Source organism: Lacerta agilis, chromosome 5 (assembly GCF_009819535.1).
Source record: "Lacerta agilis isolate rLacAgi1 chromosome 5, rLacAgi1.pri, whole genome shotgun sequence".
In the NCBI taxonomy this organism is placed as follows: domain Eukaryota; kingdom Metazoa; phylum Chordata; class Lepidosauria; order Squamata; family Lacertidae; genus Lacerta; species Lacerta agilis.
In genome coordinates, this window is record NC_046316.1 from 79,390,306 (window position 1) to 79,410,723 (window position 20,418).

The following is a 20,418-nucleotide window of genomic DNA, read 5'->3' on the forward strand; positions in this document are numbered from 1 at the left end:
GGCTTAGGCAGAGCAGCCACCTTGCTTTTCCATGGGGTTTGGACCCGGTGTAACTTTACACTTGTTTGCTTTATACCAACCACTTGTGCATAAAACTGCTCCCTAAGAGGTTCACTCCTGGTATTTGGGATTACATTATCCCTGGCAACTGGCCACATGTGCTACGGTTGATGAAAGTTGTAGTTCAAAAACATTTGAATGGTACCAGGCTGGAGAAGCCTGATAGAGAGTTTTATCTATCCACAGTCAGCCTGAAGTCTTCCAGCTCAGATATGGCTTTACGCAACTCAGGGAGCACTCAGCCTTCATCTGCCAGATTTCAGAATTCATTTTTCTTTCTTCCAGTCCAGCAAGGAATTGACAGCCAATCCAGATTTTAGGCTCACTATGGGGATCGATTCTCAGGGTGAGTAATGTAACGTGTTTATTAATACATTTGTTAAATTCCTTCCTACATAGCAGGCAAAGTGATTTACAATATGGGCAGGAAAAACCAACACTAACGGTCTGACTCACACAGAGTAAGAAACTCATCACGAGGGTTTACTGATCCCTGTCTTCTTCTTCGGCAATCACTTGTAGCCAAGTAAGATTGTCCTCCACAAAGGCTGTTCTCCAATTGGTGTTTAGCCTACTTTTTTCAGATTTGCCTTGAGAGAGTCTTTGAACATCTTTTGTTGACCACTGTTATGTATTGAAGTTCTCACCCTAGGCCACTAGGGGTGTTGTGTATATAGTTTCACTCTGCCCACCGTGACTGCAGTTCTCACTCAGGTCCACAACATACAAATGAAGGATTGAGAGTACCGTTCACAGATTGGGTAGCTAGAGAGAGTTGTTACTGTTGCATGTTACTGAGTACTATATAAGCAGGCTGGCTCAGCCCTTCAGTTCTGTTCTGTTCTGTTCCATCCTGAGAATAAAGAGAGCTGCTTGGAGAATCACTGTCGTCTGCTATGTCCACCCACTACTTGATAACCACCATCATTACGCTTTCCATTTTTTAGTTCGAAATTTAGTAGTTGCTTTGGAAGACAATAATCAGGCACAACATGACTAATCTAACGAAGTTGATGTTGAAGAATCATTGCTTTGACACTGGTGATATTTGCTTCTTCACTATACTGAGTGCAAGGATACCCAAGTCGTCCCTAACATCCTGTTTCCAGCTGATTTTCAACTACAACTCACACCAGCCCTTTCTGTCCAAAACAACTCAAAGGCATCAGGCTGATCTGGATCAACATGTAAACTGAACTATGTTTCATTATCAAAGCACTTTGCCGAATAGTACCTTGGTATACAAGGCAAGGCAAAATGGAGCGGCCACGACCCATCTACATTTCCTGCTGGATACTATGGCTTGCAGCTAACATCTTTATTCTCCTCCAGGCAAGGTTTTAAAGAAATAAGCTTTCAAAGTATCATCTTTATTTCTACATGCTATTTTCTCTTCCCAACATTTTCCTAGTCAAAATATCCCTGGAGGCATCCTGTAAAAGAATGTCCCTTTCTTTCAATGCTAGCTGAGATCAGAAGGATAAATAATGGCCAGCTGGGACAACAGCTTTTTCAGAATACATCTGTCAAAGTTGCTCCCAACGTGTAACTCATATGTGTATCATATTCAACATTTTGTCCCCTTTGTATAAAACACAGAATCTTTTGAAACAGAGAGTGGGGAGTTTTGTTGCATTCAGGATTCAACTGTATACTTAGAGCTGTGTGCAAAATGGCCTCTTGAAATTCTTCACCCTGTTTGCAGGAAAAAGAAATTGAGGGGAAGGTTTCACCAAATTTCTTCAGGAGAAGGAGGGATTCCTCAGCAATCTTTCAGGTGTGGGCCTCACCATTAGCACTGACAAATGCATAGCTTCTAATCCCCCCCAACGGTTTCTGCTGACACCAGCCACAACTGTGTGGGCAGTCTGGCCTCCCCATTGCCAGGCATAATGCCAATGTGGGGCATTGTGGGTGAAAATGGCAGCAAGCCCCAGCCCCCAAAATGTTGGCAAATATTTGGAGAAAATATGGCAAAGTAACATTTTCAGGGGTCAAGAGTGAAAAACAAGAAAACATTCTCATCGCTCATCAAAGGCACTCCTTTCTCTTCCTGCTGTAGTGGTTTCCAGACAATTGGTTTAGATAGATACACGCATATCCTCCAACATTTCTCTGATGAAAATAGGGACCTCCCATTCCATAATGAGAATTTTACTATTTATACCCCACACATCTTACTGGGTTGCCCCAGCTACTCTGGGCAGCTTCTAACATATATAACAACATAATAATACATTAAGCATTAAAAAAAACCTTCCCTATACAGGATTGCCTTTAGATGGCTCAGGGGCTGCATAACTCCACACCCTCCAACATTTCTCCAGTGAAAATAGGGCCATCCTAAGGAAAAGTGGGATATTCTGGGATCAAATCAGAAACCAGGACGCCTTCTCTAAATCAGGGACGTCCCTGGAAAATAGGGACACTTGGAGGGTCTGTACATGAGGGGAGTGAGATTTTGCAGAATGTAAAGAAGAGCTCTCCTAGACCAGGCCAAAGTGCAAGATGGAATGGAATCCCTGATCTGGACCTTGTGCAGAAATGACTGTACTTTCCACCCTGTCTCAGCAAAGGCAACGGAATTCCTTTTTCTGATATTCGGAAGCAATACAAGACACAAGTGGTTGAGAAGTCTCAAGCTTTGTTAAACAGCAGGCTGAATATTCATAAGGATATACCATACCAAGCAAGCAACACCTCCGTTCAGCTGCTGGGAGCCCCCAAGAGACAGCAGCAGAAATGACCCCTCTGAAGCCACCAAACAACACAGCACCCCAGACCTGGAAGTCCATGCTAAGGCTCAGCCCCTGTGATTGACCCCAGTGGATTTATATGTTTGTTTGATTGCCTGTCTCACAATGACTTAGTGAAATTACTCGCTACATTGCTTACACCTGGGGTAGACTGTGTGATTGGGGCTATAACTTCCAACCATAAATCTAGCACTACAAGGTAGTTAATCATGGGGTCCTCCTAACACAGCTGTTATCTCTTACAGGTATTTAGGCTGGGATCCTCCCAAGATGGTACAGCTGTACGCTATCTCTTGTAGAGGTTTAGGCTGGCAAGTGGACAAGCTACATTATTTAGCAAAATAAAGTTGTTTAGCAAACTAAGGCTAGGAAAGCAGTGAAGGCCTCATATCAGTGTCATGAAGGAGCAATTGTAACAGGCGACGATGCCTCCTTGATATACAAGATATATTCTGGTTCATTTCCAATACACACCCAAACGATGAGTTTTAAAGCTTTACTGGAAAGATGATGGTGATGATGATTAAAATTTCTATACCACCCTTCATCCAAAGATCACAATGGCTTACAATTTAATGACCCCAAAATGCATGCCATAATAACGAACAAAAACAATCTCCCACCACTTCCTGCCCAGTTGAGAAAATAAGGGTCAGAATGTGACTTGCATTGGGCCGTTGGCATAAACATTACAAGAACGAAATACAAAGTAACAGATTGCTCTAAAGTAGCAAGCAATGTGGTCCAGCAATTTAAGTCCTTTAGGCAGATTAGTAAACATTCCTTTCTCTGGTCCCAGAGAGAGATCCTAAGCTTGTTCATCTCATTGCAGAGCTTAGATCTGCAGCTCCATTTCCAGTGATGGGGTAGCCTAACACATTGAAATGGAAAAACTTCAACCTTCCACATTCACCTAGAGTGAAACCTCTCGCTTAATGCAAACCTCTCTGTTTTGCAAATGCAAACCTCTACATAAATTTTAACTTCAGTGCACACAAACATTACATTCTATGCATATTAAACTTACAACTTTAACACATAGACCCATCATAGACCACCATGCTGTTTTCAAAGTAGCCAGCCAGATTTTGTGTGAAAATGCACTTTTATCTCCCCTGAATTTTCCAACATTTGCTTTCATTGGATGAAGGAAACAGAAAACTTCTTCCTATGTACTTTCTCAACACCATGTAGAATCTTATCACTTCTATTTTGCCACTCCCCTGCATTTCCCCCTAAACCATAAAGTCCCCAACTAGGTTGTAAGTTTTCCTCGTAGGGAGTTTGCTCCAACTCTTGATTACTTTGATTGCCCTTTTCTGAGGCATTTCAGAGAAGTGCAAGCCTTGAAGAATCGCTGAGTTTTGGTTCTCATATTGTTTCAGAAATGCAAATAGGATAGATTTGCCTATAAATGCAAAATGAATTGCGTATCGCCCCCACTCCTACACGTAATAGAGAAACTATCAGTAGAAGCAAATGGTTGGAGGTCCACCTCTGCACTGACCTCACCTTTTCATATGATCACACTCCCCCAACCTTGCTCCCCTGATAGATTGCTTGTTTCGCTTTTTGAAAACACAGGGAGTGAAAAGAAGTTTGAAATGCAGCATAAGGGTGTGTCGCTGAATAAAACCAAAGACAAAGAGCCAACAGCATTTGTGAACCCTCTGGGGCTCTTTGGATCATGGCCATTGTATGCAAATGAATTTCACTTGAGTAGGTTGCAAAACAAGACTGTACTTATTTTTCAGGTTTGGGTGATTCAAAATTCACATCAAGGGACATGTGTGGCATTGATGCGCCTGTTTCCTGTTTCATTTCCATATGTATGCTGGTACTTAAACGCTCTCTGTGGCAACATAGCATACTGATTGCTCTTCCACATCATGAGACAAGACATTTAATTACCGGTTTGTGCTCTAAACAGGACAGAAAGTGATACTCTGTCGATAGCAGCATTCAAACCCATTCAAGGCATGTTACAGTGTAAAAATACCATTGCTAAGCAATCCCACAGCATGCATTCTGGATAATTAAAGTGGCAAGGCATTTTCCTCTTCACCTCCCCCCCCCCTTGAAAGTGTTGGTGGTGTCTCCAACTGTGGCTGAAAAATGCTTTTCTATTATTTAAAAGACAGGCCTCATTTATGGATGGAGAGAAGCCTGTTGGCCCAACTGAAATGATTGAAAATAATACCATTGTAGCAATGTTTCATGGCATGGCATTATTGCAGTCTTGAAGGGAGTCTGGGCAGGAAAGGCGCTGTTTAACATACGGAATACCTGCCAGGCAGGCCTGCCATAGCACATCCTTTGTTAGGTAAAAACTGCAGGTGTCATGTTGTCATGGGTACCAAATAGTTAGCCAGTTGCTTCCCAGTGAAGGGACTTTGTTGGGGGATGTTTGAAATACCAAATAACCCCTTTTCTTCAGCTGAGGTGATTGATGTGTCTGTTGAAAAGAAAACATTGCTGAAGGGAATGTTAAACCTTGCCTAATAAGCCTAATTCAAGAAGGTATGGATCTTATCCAAACACTTGCATCCTTATTTACCACAGTTCCATCTCAAAGGACTAGATTTTCGCTGCTTCGGCCCACCATGCAGTAACAACCTATTGAATGGAAAACTACGGTTGATTAACCATCTAAGTCATGCTCAAAGGGTAGATTCATTGAATTGATTGGGTCTACTCTGAAAATGACTTAACTTTGGATAGCACCCGATGAGTTCATCTTACATGCCACTCACAAAACAGCTAGAAAATTACCAAATGCCGTTCCTTCCACATAACTAATTAACAAATAAATAAATAAACCTCCTCTTTGTAGGCATTATTCATATTAATGACATTAAACTCCACTTAGATACTGTCTAAAATGACACAATCAGTCAGTGGCATCTTTCCAAAGCACTAATAGGCTAAAAGTCTATAATTAGTTTGAGCTGCTTAAAAGTATAAACTGAAAAGGAGGATTGGGGGGGGGGGGAACCACTCATGAATAAAAAGCAGATGCGTTGAAGTTAATTGCAAAATGTTTGAATCAGAGGAACTTCTGAAGCATCCTATATAGTTTCGCTGTCTGGGTAGCTTTGAAGTAATATGACCTCTGGACCACGCAGACAGTGATTCCAAGTACATAAATCAAGCGGAGCTTTTATAAAGCTGGCTGTCTGAGTTATACGAGGTGGAGATACAATTGACACAGTGAGGGTGGCACTTATTTTCTGTGCCCTTGTACTATCACTTCATTTTCTCTCCATCATCGCCCTCCCCCCCCTTCTTCTTCTTCTGCCTTTTTTTTTTCTAAGAAAGAAGAGGGAAAAAACCCACAAAAATTGATATCGGGATGTTCTCATTCTGAGCTGGTTGTATCTATGCGATAACCTGTAAGTGAAATGATTTCTCCTTGTAGGGCAGGATTTTCACCTGCTAATCAACTGGAGGGGAGAATTATAATTAAGCATGGCTATTGTCACCTTGTTGGTTTTCTTAAGCTCAAACCAGAATTCAGGCAGGGTGATGCTCTTCTTTCTTCAGACAGGTCCCTTCTGTGCGAATGCTGTAAAATAGTTGATGTTTCCTAGTGGAGAGACGATAGCACTCTGCACATGTTTAAGGCTTTCTTTTCTTTGTAAGTGCTGTAAACACCCTGTTGCAGGGAAAGCGTGTTCTCCTTCATGGAGAGCACGTGTTGCGGTGGGGGCTAGCAAGTCACCCCTCTGCTGCTGGGCGGGTTAGTTTGGATGGCCACTACTATGATTGGGCTCTGGCTGTCGTTGGGGAGATTCATATGTTGCAATTTGTTGATGGACAGCCCAGAGCCTATAAATGACCCTGCACTCAGCGTCGGAGCCCTCCTGGCTTCGTGCATCGGATCACTGAGCTGACGATCGCTGAGCTGAGAGCTAACGGTTGTATTGTACCCCTCTCTTCCCTCACTAATAGTGGATAACTTCGGTTGGTTTCCTTAGCCAAAGAATTGATCCCTTAGCCTGTAATTTCATTGTTCCCCACCCCACCCCACCCTTTCTTTGCTTACCCCTACCCACTCCCTTCCCCCTCACCCCCCTGCCTGGGACTACTCTGTGCGGCGGTTCCCCTTCCCCACCCCCACCGAAGGCTGCTTGCGTGAGCGGCTGCTTAGCACCGCTCACGGCCGTTCTGGTTGGTCCCCCACCGCAGCGGCGACCGCGGACTGCGGCGAGGCGCCGTGCTAAGGTTTAGCCTCCTCGGGGGAGGCCCCAGGGAGGCCTCCGCTGTCTGTGGGCTGCCGACGCTGTCCCTGCCGACGCCCGAGAGGATTCTCTCCCCTCGCTCGGCACGGCGGCTGCGTTGGCCGCTTGCACGCCCTTCCCGCCTGCTCCGGCGCCCGACCGCCCTCCCAGCGTCGGGAGACCCCCAAGTTACTGGTGAGCGGCTGCGTGGCACCGCTTGCGACCGTTCCGGGCGGCCTCTGCCGCGGCGGGGCGCCGCAAGCGGGTTTAGCCTCCTCGGAGGACTATCGCAGGGAGGCCTCCGCTGCCTGCGGGCCTCCGGCGCCGTCCTTGCTGCCCGGGGGGATTCTCCCCCATCGATTTGCACAGCGGCGGCGTTTGCCGCTGCTGAGGTTTTGTTTTGTTTTGTTGTTGTTTTCCCTCCCGCTCCGGCGTCTGGCCGCCTTCCCGGTTGGGGCCTCAGGTGGCTGCGTGAGCGGCTGCCTGGCGCTGCTTCCCGGACGTTCTGGGCGGCCGCCGCTGCGGGGGCACGTGCAGCGCCAGCTTCCCACCGCGGCGGCTGTCTGCCAGCCAGCGGTGTGCTGGTCACTAGTCCCCCACACAAGCACCCCCCCACACACATAACTTTAATAAATAAATAAATAAATAAATAAAATAGACATAAAAATAACTGATCACACACACACATAGACAGTAAATAAATTGAAACAAATATAAAAACACAAATAAACGGAATAAAGTCCCTTACCTGGTTCTGGGGAGTCCGGGGTGAGTGTGGGGGGGAGCAGCCGAGCACCATTTTGTCGCCTCCTTCTGGCGTGGCTGCCTTCTTCCCCACTGCGCTGTTGGAGCTTGTTTTCCCCTGGATTTCCCTGTTGGGTGCACCCTCTAGTGGCCAGTCGGCTCATTACACCGAGCCAGTGGAGTCAGCCTAGGTTTGCATCCTGCTACCCCCAGTGGCAGTTGGGTTACTACACCCAATTTAATTTGAACTGAATTTTTTTTTTCCCTCTGCTGCCTCTAGTGGCCAGTTGGATCATTACACCTTATTTGTTCTGATTTATTTATCCTTTCACGGTTACCTCTACTGGCTTGCTGAGTTACTGCATCTAATTTAGTTAATTCCTTTAGCTTCCCCGCTGTTGCCCCTGGTGGCCAGCGGGGTTACGGCGTGATTTGCTTTAATTTACCATATCGTACAATACTTAAATAATTAATAATAATAATAATTAGTGGCTGGAGAGGCCGTTGGCGTGTCACTTGATCTATTTGTATCACACCTGCAGCGAAGTATGGCGTCAAAGGAAGTTCCAGCACATTCGCTGCCCAGCCAGGAAAAGAGGGTCATCAAGGGGCCATCCCAGGCCTTGCGCTCACCATCTTCGGCACAGACCATGGGGCGCATTCAGGCCTTTGTGTCCAGCCTGGCCAGTGATCCCGAGGCTTTAGCCCGCTTCACATCAGATGTGGATGGCATCATCCAACGTTCTACCCCGCAGTCCAGTGCCCAAGCGGGACCTTCCGGAACAGCTGGTGCTTCTTCACAGAATTCCTCCTTGTCCGACGACGAGGGGGAGGGCTTTCAGCCATCCGGGGTTCTGTTTTCGGATTCCCAGTTTTCCCGGATCCCGGTTTCTTCATTCAGGGCTGGGGTTCGGGGGGCTGGAAGGCCGGCCCGCAGAGCTGCCAGGGGGAGGGGGCCTCGGGCAACCTCCTCGAGGACGGCGGTTCTTCCCCGGCCTCAGGTCACTGGGGCTTTAGGAGCGGATCTCTCACACTCTTCTGTTTCGGCAGTCCCAGGGCCCTCCCGGCAGGAGCCAGAGTCAGATCGGCAGGAGCCAGAGTTGGAGTCTTCGGCTGAAGACAATGCATCTGTGCGATCGCAGGCTTCCTCCAGTCGGAAGCGCCGCCCAGAGGGCCGTGGCAAGAAGCGGGCCAAAAAGAACAGAGCCGACGCTTCCGGGTCGTCGGCGGTTCCAGCTCCTGGCATCTCCCGTGTTACAGGTAACCTTCAACAGGATTCAGGGTCGGAGTCTTCGGCTGAGGACACCCTTCTGGCACCTTCACGGGTTTCGTCTGGCGGAAAACGTCGCCATAAAAAATGTTGCGGGGGGCACGCCAAAAGATGTAGAGGAAATAGGTCTTCCTCATCTTCAGGGTCGTCCTCCTCGAGTTTCGACGGGGAGTCCGGGGACTCCTTGCGACTCTATTGGGGTTTTGGCGAATCTGCCTCCGGCCTTCCCAGATGGGCGTGGCAGCGGAGAGCCAACTCCCATCGCGCCAAGTATGGAGCCACCCAGGAGTATCTGAACGACGTTCCGGTGCCGGAAGTCAAAGTCTCCACCAACAAGGCTAGGGACATTATCCCAGGGTCTCACTTGTCCTCTAAACTGCGGAACAGGATATTGGAGGGCCGCTATGTGGATATATTTAAACTCGCCCCTCCCGAAGAGGATTTACCCGGCCAGGACAAGGTAGCATCTTCCTCTAAAAAACGAGCCAGCTCCGCAAAAGTGGAAAAAACTTTTGAGCATTGGCTCGATTGTTTTCAGGTTTTTGCGGGAGTGGTCGCAGCTGCTTACCCGAAAAGAGCTCTTCACATGTTGGTTTATCAATCCATAGTTCGCTCAGCCTGTTCAATGGCGGGGGAGGCTGCTGCGATTACTTATGACAAAAAATTCAGAACCAGGGCCAACAAGATACACTCAGCCCGCTGGGATCGTAGGGATATAGATGTTTGGTCCACTTACGTGGCCCCTCACATCCAGAAAAGAGCCCTGGAGCAACAGAAGCAAAAATTTGGGGGTGTAAAACCCACCCGCAAGGTCTGTTGTTGGGACTACAACAATGGGTCCTGCCAGCGCACCTCGTGCAGGTACCCGCATGTGTGTGAAGAATGTGGTGGGAACCATCCCGCCACGGCATGTTACGGTACTGAGCAGCCCCCGCCTCAGCCGGCAGCTAGCGCCGCAAGATAGTCCAGACTTGAATCCGGCATCTACCCCAGTGCGTCTTTCGGCTCTGTTACCCTGGTTACAGCTTTACCCCAATCGCGAAGCAGCTTCTTGCCTGCGGGAAGGCTTTTCCCATGGTTTCAGGATTCCGGTAGCCTCGGCTCCCGTGGCACGCAATCCTGCTAATCAGAAGGCAGTTAGGAAGATGCCGGACGTGGCCAGGGAAGGGGATTGGGAAGGAGATCGCATTGGGGAGCATGGCCGCCCCCCCTTTCGACGCTCCTTTTCCTAAGCTGCATCTCTCCCCTTTGGGGTACGTTCCTAAAAAAGTCCCGGGGGAATTCAGTCTCATTCATAGGGAGTGGCCAGGCTTATGGCCAGCCTGCGGGCCCCACATCATCATACAATGGAGTGTCATTGTGGCACAATACTTTGAACATGCACAATGACTTCCAAGTTCACTTGGATGCGGCGGGTTCCCTAGGTTTTGGTTTGTATTGGACGGGCCGCTGGTGTGCCAGGCACTGGCTGGCGGCCTGGCAGGGGGAGGCAATTACGCGGGACTTAACTTTTCTCGAGTTTTTTCCCATTGCAGTGGCAGTCCACTTGTGAACGTGTCGGCCAAGCGGTCTTCCCGCTCCTCTATGATGGAGCGGTTCAGGTCCCTGGCTCCAGGGGCGCAGGAGCATCCTTGGTATTTCCCGGGCAATCTCTGAAACCTGGTGGCAATTGGTTCTGCAGGGAGTAGCCGCGTCCATTGCCCCTTCCACATTGCGGACCTATAGGAAGGCGTGGACGGAATTCTTATCTTTTGATGATCCGGCCGTCTCGGCCGACGTCAGGTCCCCCCCTTTTTTCTTCTGCCCAAGTGCTTAAGTGTTTGGCACACCTTTTCAGGTGGGTCGTCCCCCAAAGACACTCAGGATCCAGGCTGCTGCAATTTCCTTTTCTCTAAAACATTTTTTAATAAAGGTTAGGTCACCAGGGGAGGGCCCATTTTTTGGTTCATACTGATGGCACTCCACTGGCTAGGCATCAATTTGCTAAGGGGACGCGCAAGGCCATAATGGCCCACGATAACCCGGCTTCTGAGTATGCTCCCCGCTCATTTCGCATAGGCGCAGCAACTGCTGTGGCGCATTGAGGCCTGTCAGCGGCCAGGATCAAGGATCTGGGAAGGTGGAAGTCCGAGGTGTACAAGGGCTGCGGAAGGAAATAGCGCCGAGATACCGGTTGTAATGTTGCTTGTCTCCATTCTCCTTAGGTTTAGCGGTGGTTCGCATTTGGATGGCGGGGCACAGCATTGTCCACTGGGCCGGCGTCAGTGCCAGAGAAACAGGACTCGGACCCAGCCTCGGACTTCCACGCCATGCACATGTGTCCTGGTTTGCTAGGGGGTGCATGTTGTGGGGGGGAATTTATCCCTTTAATACATATGCGGGTACGTACTGAGGGCCCCCCAATAGCGATTATAGTCCAGTTGGGTGAAAATGACTTGCCCATAGCGGATTGCCTCACATTACGCTCTATAAGGCAGAAGGCTTTGCAGGAGTGGCGTTGGGTCAAGATCCTCGCTTGTCATAGTGAGTGGTTTTGGCGGCAAGCCTTGCAGGCTTTTTGTGGCGGTTAGGCATTGGTTATAAATTGATTTAGGAGGGGCAGAGTTGGCTGTGGTTGCCCCTCCTATGCTGCGAAGGGGCAGGTTGGCTGTGGTTGCCCCTTCAAAGCTGCTGCTGTGAGGGGAATTCCGTTACAGGAATCCAGGGGCTCACCATGCTTGTCCGTTTCCCCCCGCTCGGGGGACAGGGCCCACGCAAGAGCCCCTGGGAGCATTTGGGGAGAACGGGCGCACATTCTCTCCCCAAAGTGTTTTCCCCTATACTGACTCCACAGGCGGGTGGATGTCAGTTCTGTCCCCAGAGGGACAGATAGTCTTAACCAATGCCTAAGCAACCACTCACTTAATTTGTATTCAATAAAGTTGTGGCCAAATTAATGCCAAAAACCTAAAACTTATATCTGGTGTGAAGTGTGATTTACTTGAGGGGTGGATTGGGTACCTCGACACGCAAAGCGTGTTCTCCTTCATGGAGAGCACGTGTTGCGGTGGGGGCTAGCAAGTCACCCCTCTGCTGCTGGGCGGGTTAGTTTGGATGGCCACTACTATGATTGGGCTCTGGCTGTCGTTGGGGAGATTCATATGTTGCAATTTGTTGATGGACAGCCCAGAGCCTATAAATGACCCTGCACTCAGGGTCGGAGCCCTCCTGGCTTCGTGCATCGGATCGCCCGCCCTCCCGCCCTGTTATTAGGCCTCTGCGTTGACCTTGCTATGCCTGTCATGGGGTCGTCTGCGTTGAGCAGGGGCCTGGTAGGAATTTTTGCCACTTGGCTGATTGGAATGTTGCCATTTGGTTTTTCGCCTACTGCGTAGCAATTAGTCACAACTTGTAAGGTTGGCGGTTAGGCATTGGTTATAAATTGATTTAGGAGGGGCAGAGTTGGCTGTGGTTGCCCCTCCTATGCTGCGAAGGGGCAGGTTGGCTGTGGTTGCCCCTTCAAAGCTGCTGCTGTGAGGGGAATTCCGTTACAGGAATCCAGGGGCTCACCATGCTTGTCCGTTTCCCCCCGCTCGGGGGACAGGGCCCACGCAAGAGCCCCTGGGAGCATTTGGGGAGAACGGGCGCACATTCTCTCCCCAAAGTGTTTTCCCCTATACTGACTCCACAGGCGGGTGGATGTCAGTTCTGTCCCCAGAGGGACAGATAGTCTTAACCAATGCCTAAGCAACCACTCACTTAATTTGTATTCAATAAAGTTGTGGCCAAATTAATGCCAAAAACCTAAAACTTATATCTGGTGTGAAGTGTGATTTACTTGAGGGGTGGATTGGGGACCTCGACACGCAAGAGAAAAGGTTTTAAATCTTGCAGCCCCGCGCACTGGAAAAGTCCTCAGCTGACACTACGAAGGGAGGGGATGGATTACAGCTCACCTACTAGAATTATTATTCTTTTTCTTGGAGAACTTCTCTTTCCCCTGCTGAAATTAACCAGAAACAGTGCAACTGCTACATCCACATTAGGGACTTAACGCATTGTTCCAGCAAACAGCATCTTTCAAATTTGCAAATCTAATTTCAATATTGGTTGATTGGGATGACGATTGTAATTCAAGCATGTGCTTTCCCAATCTGTGAAATACAATGAATTTGAAATTTGCTATGAATATTAACTTCTGCTCTACATATTTCCCTGAAGACAATCCCCAGATTTTTGTAACCATACAATATCCTCAGAAAAGCTGTGAGCGATGTTTTTAAAAAACCTTGTAGAGCAGCATTTGCCGTTAGCAAAATTTTTGCCACTTGTTACATGTCATATAACAAACAGCTGCATAAAGCTTACTGACATTTCAAAGCCCTTTCTTTATTCTTAGCAAGAGCAGTCGGACACCTCGGAGGTGGGATTCCTCTCCTAATGAGACGGAGCAATAAAAAAAGAAAGAACTTAAACTCTCCATAGGAAATGGCACATTGAAAGTGCCTTATCTAGTGAACATAAATTCAGAAAATGGAATTTATTTATTTATTGAAATTCAGAGTTCAAAACCCAATCTCGGCTCCCGCACCCTCATTCAAAGAGATCAAGAGGAATGTAAATGTGATACTCCCTTTGAAGACGGAGAGCTCCCGGTGAAAAATGGCATGAGGAACATTTACGATATAATTCACCACGTAAGGTTCAACAAATGTTTGATCTCTGCGCTCATTTTCAAATGGGAGAGGGAAAATGCATATGTTGGGCTGAATCCAAAGGCTCTCTTTCAATGAGAGGGTTGTATCCGACTGGTAGAGCAGAGGTCCCAAGTGGGCTTGCCAAACAGAGGTCTCAAGTGGGCTTGCCAAACTCTAGAAAGTTTTAGTTACAGGTAGGTAGCCATGTTGGTCTGCCGTAGTCGGAAAAATAAAATAAAAAATTCCTTCCAGCAGCACCTTAGAGACCAACTTAGTTTGTTATTGGTATGAGCTTTCGTGTGCACGCACACTTCTTCAGAAAGGAATTTTTATTTTTATTTTTGTCTAGAAGGTTTGTCATCTGAAACTCTAGAAAACTGATTTCTCTCGTATGTTCTTTCTTATGTGGTGGACCTGTAAAAGGGTACACGAGTATTAGGAAATGATCCATAATGAATTGAAAAAAATGTTTAAAAGCACTTTTCACAAAAAAAAAAACCAGAGTCCTTTTTGTTGGGGATAATTCAGACAGAAATTCCCAACTGTCAAAAAAGGTTATTTATGTATGCCGCTTACTGTGGCCTGTGTTTTGTTAGCCTGAAAATGGAAAACGAGTGAGGTCACAACCAAAGAAGAATGGCAGCTTAAGCTGATGGAATATGTGCAGCTTGCGGACCTAACAGACAGAATAAGAGAACAAGAAGAACATACATTTAGAGAAAATTGGACAATGTTTATTGAATATACGGGGGGGGGGGTTGTGTACACTTGAAAACTTTGGCAGCATTAGGATAAATTCAACAGTGTGAATAAGTTGATGGATGTAACAATGGAATACTGAATGGTTTAGTTTATGTAAAATATGAAGGGATTTATGTTATGTAAAATGAACCATGGAATGAGAAGAAGCGAAGCCATTGATATTTTAAGGTTGAATATTCTAAATTGTGAAACAGAAAAGTTCGCATACATACACACACCTGTATACTGATTTCTCTACAGACAGTATTAGGCTAGATGGGCCTGTTTCATGATAAAAGCAATTCCTTCTGCTCTACAACAGAAGAAAAGAAGAAGAGCCAGATTAGTCCCATGACACATCTTGTCCGCCGTCCTGTTTTCATAGTGGCCAACCAGATGCCTGTGGAGAGCCTGGAGCACAACAGCACCCTCCTCTCCTGTGGTTTCCAGCAAATGGTATGCAAAAACATACCACTCTGCAGGAGTCCAGTGGGACTACTTCTTCCATTGGAGGATGCTTCTTCTGTCAAAAGAAGGGAATGACTATATCCAACCCACTGCAGTCTGCATCCCATGTGGTTTGTGAGTAACTTTGGTAGGTTCTGAGGACACCCAATGACGTTGATTAATGTACAAATTTTGTCAAAATAAGGCAGAGGGGAGGAAACCTGAGGCGCTCCATAGGCTGCCTCCGGCACCAAACTCTGACCATGAACAATGGGAGTTGAAGTCCAACAACATCTCTCCACCCCTTTCATAATGTGTAATGATGGTCAGTAGCATAGATAAGCATTAGACATATCCATAGAGGATGAGTCTTTCAAATAGATATGACAAATGGCAAGACAAATGGATCCCCCATTATCAAAGACAGTGTGCCACTGATAGATGCTCTGTGTGCCTTTGCTTCTGAATTTGTATTGTGTTATTTTATGCACCGTGACTTGCTGTTATTTTTATTGGTCATAATTTAGAAATTATTTATTGTAAGAGTGGATTTCTGTTCTATTATTATTTGCTGATATTTAATTTTATTGTGTACTGTTACATTCTAACGGATCGTTGAATATTACAGTACTTCATTTGATATAAGTTGTTTATTTTAAATGTATGCTTTTATTATTACACCTTTGTATTGGATCAGATTGTTATAAGGTGTGCGGTCTTTGTTGTTTCTTCAGCTTGTAAACTGCCTTGTGTATAGTAATAAAGAAAGGCGGGGTACAGATTAGAAGTGGAATTAAATGCTAAGGATTAACAGCAAGGCACAGCAAGGAAACAGAATGGCTATCACGTCATAGGAACAAAAGAAGCTGTCTTACATCAAGTCAGACTATTAGTCCATCGAGCTCAGTTTTGTCTGACTAGCAGTGGCTCTCCAGGGTTTCAAGTTGCCTGACGTGGAAATGTGGGGGATTGAACCTGGGACCTTCTGCACGCAAGCCAGATGCTCTCCCACTGAGCTACGGCTCTACGGTGAACATCCCAAGGCATCTGACACACCACCACTGGAGACAGAGTTCTGCACTAGATAGATCTTTGGTCTTACCCAGCAGTGATGTTCTTAACACTCTGATTAGTGTTCCCTGGGAGGTGTATTATGTTCATGAGCCCTGATGGCAGGTCTTCCCCTTCCTTGTATGTCAGCTTAGCTAAGCAGCTCAGGGAAGAATAATAATAAGCTTCTCATCATCTGACACAACAGAGGAAGAAAGCCTTCTCTTTTTTGCTGTTTCATTCCATTCCAGCACTTACAAGTGTTTGCCTTCATTTATGTCACCCACCATAATGGCAATTTGTCACTTGCTTTTGTCACCTCTGCAACATATATATATATATCTCCCTTTGTTTTATCAGTGTTTTCTAGGGTGCAAACCTGACTGCTGAACATTTCCCATGTTCGTTATCAGTTTTTTTGTGATTGTTTCTCCTGCAAGCTGCTGACATGTCGGTTCACTTACGGTAGCAACTCGTTTCTTGCATTCCTGCAGGTTAGCCAGAAAAAGGCAAGTGAATACACCCGCTTCTAGTGAGCAATCCAAGCTAGGGCACAGGAGAACAGCAGGAAAGCCAATTGCATATGCCCCATTATTATATTAGATGCAGTGAGTGGTATTCAACTAAGGTCCACCCAGAGTAGATCCATTGAAATTTAACGAGCATAAATGCTATATATACTTGAGTATAAGCCTAGTTTTTCAGCACATTTTTTTGTGCTGAAAAAGCTGCCCTCGGCTTATACTCAAGTGAGGCGGGCGGTGGGGGCGGCGAGAAAGAAGCCCTTTCTCTCTGCTCGTGCCGCCGTCGCCGGCCGCTCACCCCAGTCAACCATTCCTTAAGAAGTGTACAAGAACGGCGGTTCTTTACTCTCCCCAGGCAGCTTGTTCCATTCCTGAACTGCTCACATAAATGCAAACTTTAGACCCCAGAAGGCAGAAAGCCTATCAGTTAAGGAAGTATTAAAACCCCACAGGTGCTCACTTTCCCTGGCTCCTGCTTAAACAGGACAGGATCCCAGCCTTCTGTGTATAACACAAGGGAACATTGTGCTGTGGGTTAAACCATAGAGCCCTAGGGCTTGCTGATCAGAAGAATGGCGGTTCAAAACCCCACGATGGGGTGAGCTCCACAGCAGCAAAGGAAGAAGAGAAAGGAGCAGCCCGAAGGGCTGCTTTCGGGCTGCTCGTTCTTCCTCCTCCTCCACAGCGGCAAAGGTGAACCGGCTTATACTCGAGTCAATAAGCTTCCCCGGGTTTTTGTAGGGAAAATAGGTGCCTCGGCTTATATTCGGGTCGGCTTATACTCGAGTATATACGTAAGTTAACTCCATTCATTTCTTTTTGGGAAAAAGTTTTCCATTTATTTAAATGGGTCTGTGCTGTGTAAAACTTAGCTGGATAACACCCAGTCAGATTATGTATAGTAGAGCTCTCCAATTTCAAACAAAATTGCAATGCCTGAGAAATTTCCACCAGTGTCAAATGGAATCATAAGGCAGATTTCTCAGTGGAACACATGCATGCTATACCCCTTTCCTGGAATTTACAACGATTTTAGAACTTGGTGTTGAAGAACTTCAGTATCCTATATACCAGTGTTCTGCAAGATGGTGGCATCCACATGTTGTTAGACTCCAACTCCCATCAGCACCAGCCAGCGTGGACAATAGCCAGGGATGATGGGAATCTAGAAACTTCTGGGGGGGTGAAGTTGGGGAAAGCTGATATATACTACTGATGAAATCATTCACTGAGTACCTGCCTTAGGTAGCATAAAGGCACCACCCAGAAATGAGAGAGATACCCGTATACTCAGAGGAACTGTGTGGTTTGTAGAACTAACTCCCAAAAATGCTAGGGGCAGGGAGCCACAGGAAACCCACTTCCCCCTAAAAGCTAATGTGAGGACTAACTTAGATCCATTCATTTCAACAGGTCTACTCTGAGTATGACCGATGTTGAATGCAACAGCAACATTCTATGTGTGGTAGAAGGAGTTTGAAAACACATTCTGTGCCCAGAAAACAAATGCCTTCAAATGCAGTGAAAGTGTGTTATATTAGAGATTAGAGAAAGCCTTGAGACTGCTGTTCCGGCTGCTTAGTCACCCTTTAGATCAGATCCTCATTCTTTGTTGTCTGCTTTTATGGACCCCAGAATATTACAGCAATCATGAAATGTCTATCCAAAGCTACTCTCTTTGGTTTTAGGAAGGTAGTGGAACCCTGTTGCTGTTGTCAATATTCTAACAAACATTTGACAGTTTCTGATTAGCAGAGCTAATTGGTGCTGTCCAGTGCTGAATATGTAGGATTTCTCTTTTGTGTTATCAGTCGCCGCTTATCTTTCTTTTGTAAAAATGTGACCTGATTGTAAAATGGGGTTTGAGTTGCTCCGATTACCGTTTCCTTTTATTTTTGGCTTTTTGTTTCCGACACTAATTTTAATTAAAAAATTTGATTCTTCACTAGCAGAAGTCTTGCATGGAGCACAAAAAAGCAATGTAGTGATAGCAACCAACTGAGGATTAAGAGATTCATTTAGGACGGATCTATGAGTGACGATAACCTTTGGGGGCATTCTGTTTATGTGTAAAACCTACCCATGAGCACTGAGAATGGGGATGAAGGCAGGAAAATTTAAAAAACAAACCCAAACTTCATTGAGCCTGTAACTGAAGGGAGGATCATGTAGTTGACAAAGGGAGTCTGTATCAACAGGAAGCCATCCTGGAGGTCTGGTATATCAAGGTGGATCTCTGTGTGAGAGGCAAAAGCTTTGTTAGCCTGCGAGATGGGCAAATAAAGGAGGAAGGGTTGCTACTCAAAGATAAAATTCACTGAAAGCCTAGTGAGGGTTTAAGGGATTGTTTAAATCCAGGGAAAGTGGTTGTATTTCAAATCTATTATTTTACTCCAAAGGGTATATGATGGTTTTCTGTAACTTTTGCACTGAGTATCTTTTTTTTCTTAAAACTGTATTTTTGTCTTAGTAGACTTTAGCTTTCTGTATCTTAAACCTCTGTGGTCTCAGCTTATTGCAAACACCTTCAGGCCTGGATGCCATAACCTAGGGCTTCGCGGAGAGCTCAGAGAAGTGTTTAGGCTGATTGATGAAGGACAGCCAAGGAATTCATAAGTGAGGAAAAGTGAGAGCAAGAAGAGGGTTGCAGCCTGTTGTGGTTCCTCGGGTGGCACCAGGCCCAGGATGGATGGGAAGTGGCCATCACAGTGGGCAAGTAAGAAGTTGAGATGAAAGGGAGGGAGGGAGGGAGGGAGGGCAGGATTCAGCTAACTAGTCCTGGTAGGGAAAACACACACAATGACTTCAGCTACCACTATGGTGATTTCTCTTCTTCCTCCACCCACACATCCCAAAATCGACCCCAATACGGGGTCAGGAGACCACGGGTATTGTTCCATCTGGCAAGCTATAAAGCTTGTGACGATGGAACAATTTTGAATCCCTCCCAGAGACAAGAATCATTCCACACTCATATATGTTCAATGGTGGGACTGCAATTAAAGAGGGCAATTGAGTTTCGTAATTCCAGGCTCTGCTTATGAAATCTCTCATTGAATGCTGCCTTACAAATCAGTTCATACTTGCACAATTTAGAAAAAAACAAACAAAAGCAAGCTAGTTATTAGCATTCCAAACTGTGCAAACCTCAAAACGTCAAATGGCTTTTTTCCCCTGGAGAACAGATACAGCACAGAGGGTGCAATCCCAGATTCAAGGGCTTTGAACATTTATGATGTGCTACATAAGTGCTATTTCCTAAAATTTATCATTTGTGCCTTTAAGATGCCTAGCATGGTCCCTCAGGGAATGACAAAGTCTGTGTTGCAAGCATATTTAAGGATGCTTCCAAACTTCTCCAAATTTCAGCCAGACTATTGGCATTCCAAATGACCAGGTTTATTTTCCAAAGTGGTTTAGTTTTGAAAGTGATGTAACTTTATGGCAGTTTAACTCACACCAGCTTGCTTTTCACCAGCTTCTTGTGCATAGGATTTCTCCATTAGACATTATATGACAGCTGGAGTAAAGAACCTGTGGCTTTCCAGAAGTTGCTGAACTACAGTTCCCATCAGCACTGGCAAGCATGGCCCATGAGCAGAATGATGGGAGTTGTAGTTCAGCAACATCTGGAGAACCAGAAGTTCCTCATTCCTGCATTACAGCAATTCTGCAGCATACTGGAATTTAAGGGAAAGTGCTAAGGACAGCCCTTTGAGAAATGAGGATGAAAAATACATTTGGAAAAGTGATGGGGATGAAGGCAACACACATATTTTAATCCTTGTTGTTGTTTAGTCATTTGGTCATGTCCGACTCTTCGTAACCCCCATGGACCAGAGCACGCCAGGAACTCCAGTCTTCCACTGCCTCCCGCAGTTTGGTCAGAATCATGTTGGTAGCTTCAAGAACACTGTCCAACCATCTTGT